Here is a 12,978-nt window from a genome sequence, read left to right as displayed (position 1 = left end):
AATAAAGCTCAATAAAACTAAAAGGATTTTCATGTTCACTGAATGCCGACACAAATATCGGGCTAATTTTCAATAAATTTAATTTATCAGAACGGCATAGGTTTTCGTGTGAAAATAAATCACATTTACTTGTCACGTCTAAACCACAGGGGTGACACTACTTGAAAAAAAAAAATGGTTCAACTCTCAGCGCCATGGGTTTCTCTTTGTGATTTTCAAAACTAAAAATCTCAGTTGTGTCGGTTCTGTCAGTTGAGACCGTTGAGACGGTTGAATCATCCTTTTGTCAATTTTTTTGTTTGTTATTGTTTACGATGTTTGCGATACGGTGACTACGAAATAGGCTATTATACGGGCAGCATTTTAGAAGATGTTCTGGACACGTAAGAGAAACGGTAATAGCGAAGCTGGATTTGCATTACTAAAGACTTGTCACTTGTTGTTGAACCCATTGTTTAATGTGTAAAATTACCTTCTTGCTAACAGTTCAAGATCCCATCGATATCGAAATTAAATAATATTAAGGCAACTGTTTTATAAAAAGAGTCGACACACGATTCGAATAGGCTAAAAGTACTAAACATTTTTTTAAAGCTCCTATTTTGTCCTAATTTATGACAATTTGTTTCCTAAATTTAAAAAAAGGAAAATTAACTGTTTAGTATTGCATCTCTATCATCTTCATCATCTTTCAACATACTGGACATACTGCAGTACCTTTCCCCCATCTACTCGCTGAACCAAACACTAATTACGACTCTCAACAACTTCAACGTACTCGAATAATCCTAACATTTCCCTTGTCTGAAAAGTCTCTGCTGGCCATTCTGCTGCAAACTCTTGTACGGTACGGTACGGTTCAATAAATATCCTAAAGGGCGGTCGAATTGGTAAGCTTAAAATTTTAATGCAGAAAACAGCAAACAATTTTATAAACCCTATCCACGACCACAAAAATACAAAGTCAGCAATTATATTTACAATATAAAGATAACATCAACTAAGCTACGGAGCATTGTCTCAGATGATTCAAGGTCACGTATGGATGTAATATACAAAGCAAATTAATACTACATATCGGGCAGTGTATAATCGTGTGTAGTGACATATTTGAAACTGAAAGTGGAAATATTGTTAGTTCAATGAGTTAGAACAAAACAATTTTTTACAAAAATACATTTGATCGCTTAATTACCGCAGTGCCTTTCACCAGATTTTTGTGTTATTGTTACCTAAAAACGTCTTGAAATCCGGTAAACTTTGTAAATCTGAATTTTTTATGAAGCAGATTTATTTGTCTGTCTTTGAGGTTCTTACTGTAGAATAGGTCAAAATTATTATTCATCGTTCAGTAAGATACAAAAATTGAAAGTTAGGAATTGTATTGAAACATGTACAAAATAGAAACCTCATTTAATGAAACAAAATCATTTTCAGCCCAGCCATGAATTGCAATAGTATTGCAGATGACATTTTCGATGAATATATCGAGTACATCGAGTATGACGATAACGATGATATCGACGATCTCGAAGATAGCAAAGAAAATCGTACGAACAATACAGACGTGGTCGGTCAAAGAGTTTCAAAAGAACAATACTCGCGAATGGACCAATTTCATAAAGGTAAAACTCGTTTTCGTTGTTGTTTAAGGTGAACGTTACTTTGCAATAATTACCAAAAAATTGCAGAGAATTGTGAAGCTTGGTTGAGGGGACCGTTTCTGATCAGCTTTGGGACGATTAACAACAGATTTGAACGAAATGGGTCGTCCGTGCAATCTGTTCAAGAATGGAAAGGAAATGGACGCTTCGTAAATACTACCACAAACGGCGGTTGCTTAAAAGGTTCCAGTTCCAAAAATGTCTCAGGTAAACAAAATCAGTTATCTATCTAAGTGAATCCAAACTGCACAAAATGCATTAAAATTTATAATTCTTCACATTGCTAGCTGATAAACCACACAATTCAAAGCTGATAAACATCCTGTCCGTCACAATCCAAAGCTGATAAGCCATCACAATCCATAGCTGATAAACCATCGCAATCAGTCATTCCGTTCGAAGAATCTTTCAGGTGGTCACAGCGAATTTGAAATAAGTGGTTTTAAAAGAAACTCGACAAAATATTAAACAAGCTGAATCAAGTGATTGAAACTCAAAAGTTCCAAAATGGAATAGTTTTGTTCAAAACGATGCTTTATATCGGATACTTATAAATAAACAAACTGAATGAAGTGATTGAAAGTTAAAGTTCCAAAATGGAATAGTTTTGTTCGAACGGATACTTAATAGCGGATACTTAGAAATATAAGTGTTATTTTGCTGTAAGCAATTAAATGATGTTTAAAATTAAAATAAATAAAAATGGCAAAAAAAAGTATTAATTTCAATGATTCATAACGGAAATTAAAATTAAAAAGTTTTCGAACATTACGATATCTAAGTGAAGGAATTGATAGCGGTAAAATACGGTAAAATGCTATAAAGTACACGGGAATAGTCATTTGTGTACCTCATTTGTAAGATTGATTTTAGACAATTTCGCGAGTTGTAGGCCGAATGTAGTGAGGCTTACAAGCGAAAGTGTCTAAAATCAATCGTTCAAAGCAGGTACACATGTGAGTTTTTCAAGCAAAGGGCCGAAAACTGGAGAAAAAAATCAAAAATTAACCTCCTTTCGGCATGAAGCATGAAAATATAATTTGATATCTCGTATCACAATGAGTAGATATCAAATTACCTCCCTCATATGGTAGCATACCATTTTCTGTAAGGAGGGTGAGGATGATTGGAAGAACAAAATTGAGTCTTGTTCTTATGTCATATCGGTACAGTGAAAAAAAACCTCTCCACGAGAAATAGTGGAAAAAAATCTGAATCTAAATGAAACTAAACGATTGCAATTGGGCGATTCAATTTCTTACCTTTATTCATTTATCCATTGATAGATTTTCAATTTCGGCCATCACTTATATTACAAAATTCACTGTAATGTATTGCTCACTTTGAGACTGATCAATGAGATGGTTGATTGCGTAATAATGCTTCAACAAAAAAGTTCGACATAAATTGTGATAAAAATATGAAAAAAATTCATATTTTCATCAAAATTTCTGAAAAAAAAATTCATATTTTTATCGCAATTTATGGACGAACTTTTTTGTTGAAGCATTATTACGTAATCAACCATTTCATTTTTCAGTCTCAAAGGTAAGCAATACAAAGTATACTTTGGGGAGGAGGTCATGCATATGCAGATACCGGGATACACACCACGTTACATACAAAAAATTGAGCCTTGAGCAATACATACAGTAATATACGTGATGGACCGAAACTGAAAATCTATCAAAGGATAAAAGGTACGAAATTGAATTTCCCAATTGCTATCGTTTGGTTTCATTTAGATTCAGATTTTTTTCACTATTTCTCGTGGAGAGGTTGATCTGAATGATCTGAATCTAAATGAAACAAACGATTGCAATTGGGAGATTCAATTTCTTACCTTTTATCGATTGATAGATTTTTTAATTTCGGTCCATCACTTATGTTACAAATTTCGGTGGAAGCGTATTGCTCATCCCTTGAGACTGAAAATGAAATGGTTCAACATAATTATGCTTTTTCAAAAAAGTTCGACATAAATTGTGATAAAAATATGAATTTTTTTTTTTCATAAATTTTGATGAAAATATGATTTTTTTTCATATTTTTATCGCAATTTATGTCGAACTTTTTTGTTGGACATAATTACGTAATCAACCATTTCATTTTTCAGTCTCAAAGTGAGCAATAAGTTACAGTGAATTTTGTAATATAAGTGATGGACCGAAATTGAAAATCTATCAATGGATAAAAGGTAAGAGAATGAATGTCCCAATTGCAATCGTTTGGTTTCATTTAGATTCAGATTTTTTCATTATTTCTCGTGGAGAGTTTTTTTTCGTCCATTTGGTTGACTTTATTTTAAATCGATTTAATTTCACAATCATAAATTGCATTTTGCCACACTTTATATTTGTTTTGATCAAATGTGCACAAAAATGTCCGGCGAATCTAATTCGTCAAATTCGTGGTAACAAACAATTTTTTCTAATTTAGAGACTGAAATTCAAAGGTTTTAGCGAAAATTATTTTTTATTTTTTTCAGTTGAAAACCATTTTTCACTCCAAATATGAGTTTACTTTCATCCGAATCTTCTGTTTGTCACCAAAATTTGCTCAAGTCCATTCTCCTGCATCTTCATTCTCCTCTTCTTCGTTCTCATCTTCTTCATTTTCTTCCTCTTCAGTATCTTCTCCTTCATTATATCTTCTCCTTCATCCTCTTCTTCATCCTCCACCTCTTGCTCCTGGTCATTTTGTGTTAAAAAGTCATCGAAATCGGAATCGTCGGAATCATTCTGAAATATGAACGTTCCAATGAAACGAAATGAAACGAAATTAAATGAAAATATCTATAACTTACTAGCATTCCCATGCACCATACAAGAGGAAGCCATCATTGTTCTATTGACAGTAAAAAATTATTCAATTAAAAGAAAGATCCTGACTGGTTGAAAAAATTATCAAATATTGGGACTTCAGTTATCTTAATAACGTTAACCAGACCTCACACTCAAAATAGCATGAAATAAAGAATTTAGCAAGAAATAAGAAGAAGGAGAAAATAAGGAATTTTTGGGGTCAGAAGTAGGATTTGTAAATTCAATGTAAATTGTAAATAAAGCAAATATTTGAAATCGACTCCAAACGAAAACATTTTTAGTTTGTTTTCACGTAAAGGATTTTGTAAGCAATGTCTGACTGAATTAATTAATTCAAAAGTAGCTGGGTGTAGACCTTTTTCTGTGGTCTACCACCAATAAGCAGGAGACGTTCGTATTACACTCCCAAAATTTCAGCTGCTAAACATAATTTAGTTACTATATCGATCATAGTAAAAATATATATTATATCTATACAATCCCGAATGGGCAGATTATTGCATTCTATCCCAGCCCATGGAAAAATTGCAATCGAGGTTGCATTTAGTGCAACTAAAGCTCGGATCAGGAACCCGTACAAGCGAATATAAAAATATTCAATTTAGTGTCAACTTACAATGTCGAGCTACATCCATCGGAATTGCACATTTATTCCAACAAAACTTAAATTGAAACGTTTTATTTGATATTCCATCGATAGAGGACCTCTATTAGAGGTCAGGCTTAGAGATCTGAATATTTTTGACCTGACTTGAATTAACTGAAACCTGAGACAGCCATCAGGTACATCAGGTTCAACCAGTCAGGTCCATTTTAAGGTTTGTATGAAAAATTGTATATAACCCGTATTGTTTTTGATAGCTGTTAGATTTCGTCTTTTCGAAACTTGTACCTTTTGCCATTTCATGTACACTTCATCCGAAACCGAAGTAAAAGAAGAAATATTAAATAATCGGGTTATGCAATCTTCAATCTCTTTTGTTTGATAGAGATCGGGTAAAAATAAGGACAAAAAGGAAAGTTAATAAAGGTAACGAGGACAAAAATAAGGAAATTAAGGAAAATAAGTAGTAGTGCGAGCCTGACGTTAACCAAATTCAATTTTTATTATTCTAAATGCTAAGTTGTACTAAGTACTTACTACTTTTTAAAATGAAACGGTTTGTTTTCGTTATTTTTGTTATTTTGTTCCATTGCTGCAACGAATAATGTAGCGAATACAGCGGATACGAAAAGTAAAAGGGCGATTTTTTGGCAACAATCAAAGAGATTGCTTTGGTTTTACATGATTTTAGGAATGATTGAATTTGAGAACAATAGTACATTACCATACCAGTTAAGGAATTTGATTATCTCGTATCCAGATGAGTAAAAGAATCCGAGGGCGTCAGCCCGAGGTACTTTTGCTCATCGTGATACGAGATAACAAATTCCTTCACGTGTATTGTATGACGTTTTACTTTACGAGCGAAGGAAAGGGTTTTCACTAGTGAGCGAAAGGCCGCATTCCCTCACTAGTAAAGTAAACGATTGTTACTAACTATAGGAAACGATAGAACCAGTGTCTACTTTACATTGATCAATTAGAAGGTAAAAGGCGAATCAAACTATTTTATCCGTTCGGGTATCTCCGAACTCCTTATTATTAGATAAAAAATGTCGGTAAATTATTTCAAGTGAGATGGCAGTCCTACTCGCCCTTTGTAGATTTTTTTTAGTTCATCGAAGTCAGGAGCCTGTTGAAGGCTTTAGTTACGTTGCAGTTAATTACAGGCACATTGAAACAACAAAGATTCTCCAAAATGTACAATAATTTTATCAAAGATTTTTTTTACAAATTAAACAATTAACTATGGTGGCACTTGTGGCATTTGGCCATATTTGCCAATACTTTTTTTTTAGCTGCATCAAAAGCTTTATGATAAATTGCATGGCTATTCTCCAGCAACTTGTAGAGTTTTTTTGCGCAAAATATCATTTACTTCTTTTTCTGAACATATCCAGATTGAGTTTAACAGTAGTTTTTTTTATTTCTTCCGGAAACATCTTCGGAATGTTTCCGGACAGCCCAGTCCTACGAGTTCATTACCTTTTTAAAGATGCCACCAGTTTTCGTGATAGAAACTTTCTTGGCAAATAAACGGCAATAGAGTTCGAATTTTTTTAAAATAACAACTTAAAGCTAGACATGAATAGTAAGGTCGGATAAGTAAAAATCTGATTTTCCGTATCTGATGTTATTTCGCATTGCTTAAAAATGCCATGCTGAGCGAGCGGACAGTAAGCTTCCAAAGTATTTTTGCATGCCTCACATTTGGTTGAAAGCAAAACATTTTTAACACACATTAGCAGACTCAAAAAACGAAAGCATTTTCTTCAAGAACGTTCAAATCAGATTCTTCTTCATTGTCAACATCCAGCTCAATTGTGTTTTTCATCGGGGTCGGCTTCATCCACATTTTCTTGGCAATCCATATCATACAAGTCATATAAGTCTTGTAAAAGAGCGAAACCTTTATCATCTTGACAATTTGATCGCATTGAATGTTTGGCTGTAAGATTGTTCACGATTAGACTGGGTAAAAGCTGATCGGAATTGAAAGGCCATCGGCTGTTTTTTAGTGTGACAAGCTGACTTTATGTTACCGAAAAAATTTTCCAATCCATCCTGGTTCATTTCGTCTCAGTGAGACTGACTTAATCCCTAATAAAAATGAAAATGTTTATTAGGGGCTGTTCGTAAAATACGTTTCGTTAAATTGGTTATCTTTGAATCTCCTCTACTTGTCACACTAAAATTACACCACTCAACTCCCTTTCCTCAGACTTGTGAAGTGACATAAATACAAATACAAATTACTAAAACGAAACTAATAAAACTAATATAAATTAAGATTGGAGCATGCTAGAAACGAGCCGTTCTTTCACCTAAACTAAGGAGCAAAACTGTATGTATTCATTCGATTGATAAAATATCGATTATTTCCTTAAAAATCGATTATCGATATTTTCATAAAATCAATATCAATCGAATGTTTTATCGATCGTACTGATAATCGGTAAATATCGACCGATAATCGGTAAATATCGACTGATAAATCGATAAATAGTGACTGATAATTCGATTATCAATCGATATTTATCGATAAAACCAGTCGATTAATACAGTATCGATTATTTGGAAATTTTATCATCGACTGATGTGTTAAGAGGCTCCGAGCGTACGCTGAAATTGTAGCTACATGCACACATTTCGTAAAACCTACGTCACGAAAGAATGGGGATGAGTATGCAAAAGCAGCTCAGAAACTACTTAGAAAAAAACATTTTGTGCCGGAACAAACAATATACCTATTGCCAAGCATTTCTTGGTTAGTTCCATGTAACCTTTGACTGTTGAAATTGTCTTCTTCAGCACAGAGCTATTGTTGTTGAATTTCAGCGTGCTTTTATCAACAAAATTCATTTTTTCAAGAGTTGAAATGGCATATTCCCAGAACCTGAATTGTTTTTCTTTGTTTTTCATATTAATCGCACTGCGCAGTGGATTAACACTTCGCTTTCCGGCGCCATTCAAACTGTCAAATAGGTTTGTTGAAAAATACTAGAATATGTCCAGTTCCACCAAAATCTCTAGGCAACTGTTTTTGTTTTGAGCAATACAACATAAGGTTACCGAAAGTATTGCTAAAAATTTGTGCTGCCACAGAAACCTTCATTTTGAGGGCTTTGGATCCAATGTGTTCTGGTGTAATTTTACCGAAGAAGACGAGTAGTGCTGCTGATGTTAATATTGTAAAAGTCTCTGATATCATCCCAGCTTGCATAATTGGCATCACTTTCAACTTGAATTTCTTCCGTTTCGTTCAAAGGAGTTATAGTCCCACACATCAGATACAAAGTGCTTTAAATTCTTTGAATAAAGGTTGTTGCGTAGAACTTTGAGAATGTGAGGCGGGTCGAAGCAATGAATGATAATATTGCCTTGCACAGTATACGATAACAGTTGACCATTTTGTTTAACATTACGTAAATTCGGATACGCAAGCAAATTCACTGCTGATGCATTTGTTCCCGTTTGATCACAGACAGATCCAATTATTTTCATTCCTGAAAACAAAAATGAATGCTGCATAAGCAAAGATATAAATACATTTTTTATAGTAAAGGGCCATTCATAAATTACGCACGCTCTTAATGGGGTTTGATAAAAGCGTACTCTTCATACATTGTTGAAATTTTCTCCAGACCTTTTGGCGAGCAAGGGGGAGAGGGGTCTGAAAATTCAAATTTAGCGCGTGCGCAATTTGTGAATTCAAGTGACAAATAAAAGTTCTAAATTGTACATTTAGAAATATATATTAGGTCAAGAATACGTAATGCCAACAGAGTGGCAGCCTCATTAAGTTACGTGCGACCGAAATATTAGATTGTAATCAATCGCGGGTAGATTATTAAGATCACCGGTAGGTTATTTTCGTTTGCCGGTAGATTATAATCAATTGCCGGTAGATTATAATCAATCGCCGGTAGATTATTAAGATCGCCGGTAGGTTATTTTCGTTCGCCGGTAGATTATAATCAATCGCCGGTAGATTATTAACATCGCCGGTAGGCTATTTTCGTTCGCCGGTAGATTATAATCAATCGCCGGTAGATTATTAAGATCGCCGGTAGGCTATTTTTGTTCGCCTGTAGATTATTTAGATCGCCAGTAGGCGATTTTCGTTCGCCGGTAGATTATAATCAATCGCCGGTATATTATTAAAATCGCCGGTAGGTTATTTTCGTTCGCCGGTAGATTATAATCAATCGCCGGTAGATTATTAAAATCGCCGGTAGGCTATTTTCGTTCGCCGGTAGATTATAATCAATCGCTGGTAGATTATTAAGTTCGCCGGTAGGCTATTTTCGTTCGCCTGTAGATTATAATCAATCGCCGATAGATTATTAAGTTCGCCGGTAGGCTATTTTCGTTCGCCGGTAGATTATAATCAATCGCCGATAGATTATTAAGATCGCCGGTAGGCTATTTTCGTTCGCCGGTAGATTATAATCAATCGCCGATAGATTATTAAGATCGCCGGTAGGCTATTTTCGTTCGCCGGTAGATTATAATCAATCGCCGATAGATTATTAAGATCGCCGGTAGGCTATTTTTGTTCGCCGGTAGATTATAATCAATCGCCGGTAGATTATAATCAATCGCCGGTAGATTAATAAGATCGCCGATAGGTTATTTTCGTTCGCCGGTAGATTATAATCAATCGCTGGTTGATTATTAAGTTCGCCGGTAGGCTATTTTCGTTCGCCGGTAGATTATAATCAATCGCGGTAGATTATTAAGTTCGCCGGTAGGCTATTTTCGTTCGCCGGTAGATTATAATCAATCGCCGGTAGATTATTAAGATCGCTGATAGGTTATTTTCGTTCGCCGGTAGATTATAATCAATCGCCGATAGATTATTAAGATCGCCGGTAGGTTATTTTCGTTCGCCGGTAGATTATAATCAATCGCGGTAGATTATTAAGTTCGCCTGTAGGCTATTTTCGTTCGCCGGTAGATTATAATCAATCGCCGGTAGATTATTAACATCGCCGGTAGGTTATTTTCGTTCGCCGGTAGATTATAATCAATCGCCGGTAGATTATTAACATCGCCGGTAGGCTATTTTCGTTCGATTGTAGATTATAATATTATAATATTATGTACTGATGAGGCGTGATACGTTAGATTTTAAAAAGATTTAATAATCATATTCAAACACAGCCTTATATTTTATGAGACAAAAGTCGTTTCGGAAGTAAATTGAATTCAATGATTCAAAGAGTAAAACGAAAGAAAAGAGTATATAAAAATCATGAATATCATACCTGCGTTGAGAACCTTGGAAGTAACCAGTTCAATCAATTCAGACAATTGTATAGCGCTCAGGTTAGCGGTGAAAAAATAAGCAACTGGTTGTTTGTACGCCAATGTCACTCCTCTTATCATGAATACGAGAGCGTGTGTTGCAAACTCTGGAATTGGAACATTCCCTAAATCCACAAAGCCATCCATGGCATCATTTGCATCGCAAAGATTTAAATGTGTTGTTACGGCCATTTCGTCCCACCCTATTGTACAATATTTGTCCAAATCGTCCATCTGCGTCGCCTTCAGTTTTAAAAATTCAAATAACTTCGGATTCAGGCCTGTTTTTAGCTGCAAAAGTGCCGAATGACGATTTAACGTTCTTTTGCTAGGCAGCGAGAACAATTGCGAGAGAAATCTGTAACACTTCGGACCGTGTTTATATGCGGCCAACAGCATACACTTCTCTTCTTTTGTATAGCTTTGACCATGATTTTTACGGCCAGAATTCCTTAGTTGCATGGTGAAGAACGTCATTTGTTCCTTAGTGAATTTTGTCGAAAGGTACCTAATAACTTTGTCGTTTGTCAGGTTTTTCGTATCTTTCAATTTGTTTTGTAGAACTTGAATTCTGGCCTTGTTATACCGAAGCTGACGATGCACATTCACTTCCTATAACAAAGTAATGTATTTGATGATCTGATCATACAACAATAAAATTTTGTTACCTTCTTTCGCTTGATCTTCGGCGAAGATGGTTGATCATTTGCAGCGGGCAAAGACTGTTGATCTTTTGCAGCGGGCAAAGATTGGTGATCATTTGCAGCTGGCGAAGATTGCTGGTCATTTGTAGTTGACAAAGATTGATGGCCATTTGTAGATGACGAAGATTGTTGTGAATGCGAATTAGTCGATGGTTCAAATATCATTTCTTGATCTTCGTTTTCTAATTGTAGATTGATCTGTTCCTTGAAACGATAATTTTTTTTGTCATTTATCAAAATTTAAAGAAACAAGTGGAGACGTAGCACACGCTGCGACGTTAGTTCCGTGCGACCCGGAAACCTATTTAGTGCGTCTCTGATCATGATGCTTCCATAACCCTATTGCAGAGTTAACATTATTGCACACGTAGCCCAAGTGCGGCATGTGCAATTTTACTGAAAGTGTTCATCTTTAAAATTGCACATAGCGCAGTTACGAAAGCCCGTACGAAGTACCTTCAATAAAATAAAAATTTACGATTTCAAAAGTGAATTAGAAAACTTGAAGTTCTAGAACTGGGAATGTGGTGGACCAAGTCCACCACCTCAATTACCTTAAAAGTCCAGGAGGGGACTTAAAGTCAAAAGATAAATTTTAGAAATAACGAAACGAATAAATAGGTAAGTCTAATGTTAAGATCGCACGGACGTATGGATAATTTATTACCTGTTGCTGAGCAATTGACAACTTAATGTAACTATGCTCTTCGTAGACAGAGCATTCTTCTGGTACAAGAAGAGTAGGAACTGCGCTTTTCTTCAGTCGTCTGTTAATGTTATAGCCTTTGAGGTAGTCCTCATTCTTGAAATGTTTTTCGCATAAGCGGTAATGAGAATTCGCCAATTTTTTGAATCTAAATTGCGTCTCTTCGATACATTCTGCCATTTCATACACATTTCGTAGTTTTTGGGAAACTTGTGGAAACCGAATCTCCCCTGTTCGTACACCCTGGCATGTAGCACCGCAAAACCATCTATATAATAACACATTTTTACAACCAGGTCAGAACATTGTAATTAGCTAGATGTATTCGTCTGCCAGCTAAAATTTGTTTCCTCCGCTCGTCCTCAGATTACACGGAATACACAAATTTTAACGGTCGTACCGCCAAATAGTTGCGAAGAAGTTAAGGATACTTACATTTCTCGATTTAATTTCGGTGAGACCTTCAGACGAATAATACAAGTAACTCAGAAGAAGCCTAGAGAGACAAAAACGCAGAGAACTTCGCAAAGTTGCAGAAAGTAAATTTTCTTCAAATGTAACATTCCTCAAGAATTTAACGAACGCAGCGAACTAAGGCTACTTGTTTTAGATTGTAATATCAGATTCTGTAATGCTTTTGCAATGCCAAATTGACCATTCTGGTGATATACGTTCGGCACCTTAGGCACTCAGTTTAATGTTAATGTGTGTGTGTCCCAGATTTAGAATCGATCGATACAGGTTATAAGAAAGTGATTTGAATTTACAGAGGCTTGTGTGCATTACCTGCGCCACAGATCGTCATGAAAACTACGGCTAACGAAGCAGTCATGCAAATGCTTGTTATATATGCTGCCTGCTCTAGCAGCTTCTCTCCTTCTAACTGCTTTTCTCTAGCCATAAAACGAATGTGTGCATCAATGGGTTCAGATATCGGCATTAGCAGAACTTGTGTGTTCACTTTCGAACAGCAGTTTGTTTTTTTTAAAGTGAAAAAGCCTGTTGGCTGTGGCTTCAAGTACCTGCAGTGAAGATTGCTCGTAGGAGTCCTGAAAAGACAAAAGAATTTACATCTACTCGACAGCGAAACAGTTATTATTACACGCGTTACATGCAGCCTTTCAGGCCGAAGTTTCGGAGAAAGAAGAAGTGCAGTGAAGGTTCT

The 12,978-nt window shown here is 35.4% G+C and overlaps 1 long non-coding RNA gene across 1 annotated transcript; it reads left to right on the top strand.

Annotated features, from left to right (window-relative positions):
* Nucleotides 1-701: 701 nt before the first annotated feature.
* LOC119082964 lies at nt 702-1,707 on the top strand. The gene is made up of 3 exons (XR_005088756.1): nt 702-890; nt 1,438-1,625; nt 1,692-1,707. It is a non-coding gene; the product is annotated as an uncharacterized LOC119082964 (long non-coding RNA).
* The last annotated feature ends 11,271 nt before the right edge of the window (nt 1,708-12,978 follow it).

Source organism: Bradysia coprophila, unplaced genomic scaffold, assembly GCF_014529535.1.
Source record: "Bradysia coprophila strain Holo2 unplaced genomic scaffold, BU_Bcop_v1 contig_508, whole genome shotgun sequence".
NCBI lineage: Eukaryota > Metazoa > Arthropoda > Insecta > Diptera > Sciaridae > Bradysia > Bradysia coprophila.
This window is presented reverse-complemented; position numbering and strand designations above follow the sequence as displayed.